The sequence below is a fragment of the Juglans regia genome, unplaced genomic scaffold (assembly GCF_001411555.2).
Source record: "Juglans regia cultivar Chandler unplaced genomic scaffold, Walnut 2.0 Scaffold_8777, whole genome shotgun sequence".
NCBI classification, from domain to species: Eukaryota; Viridiplantae; Streptophyta; class Magnoliopsida; order Fagales; family Juglandaceae; genus Juglans; species Juglans regia.
This window is the reverse complement of record NW_023363750.1, coordinates 1-232: the sequence shown is the minus strand read 5'-3', so window position 1 is coordinate 232 and position 232 is coordinate 1. Positions and strand designations below refer to the sequence as shown.

At 49.1% G+C, this 232-nt stretch overlaps 1 non-coding gene across 1 annotated transcript; it reads left to right on the top strand.

Annotated features, from left to right (window-relative positions):
• Nucleotides 1-104: 104 nt before the first annotated feature.
• Nucleotides 105-223, top strand: LOC118347454. Its single transcript, XR_004800663.1, has one exon. It is a non-coding gene; the product is annotated as a 5S ribosomal RNA (ribosomal RNA).
• The last annotated feature ends 9 nt before the right edge of the window (nucleotides 224-232 follow it).

The following is a 232-nucleotide window of genomic DNA, read 5'->3' as shown; positions in this document are numbered from 1 at the left end:
ATCGCGTAGCCATGGGTTTGGATCAGATCTCCGTTTGGATTGGGATCGGAAGGACGCTAGTATGTCGCTCAAGGATTATATGAATTTTAAGTAATTAGTTTGATGGGTGCGATCATACCAGCACTAAAGCACCGGATCCCATCAGAACTTCGCAGTTAAGCGTGCCTGGGCGAGAGTAGTACTAGGATGGGTGACCTCCTGCGAAGTCCTCGTGTTGCACCCCTCGTTTTTG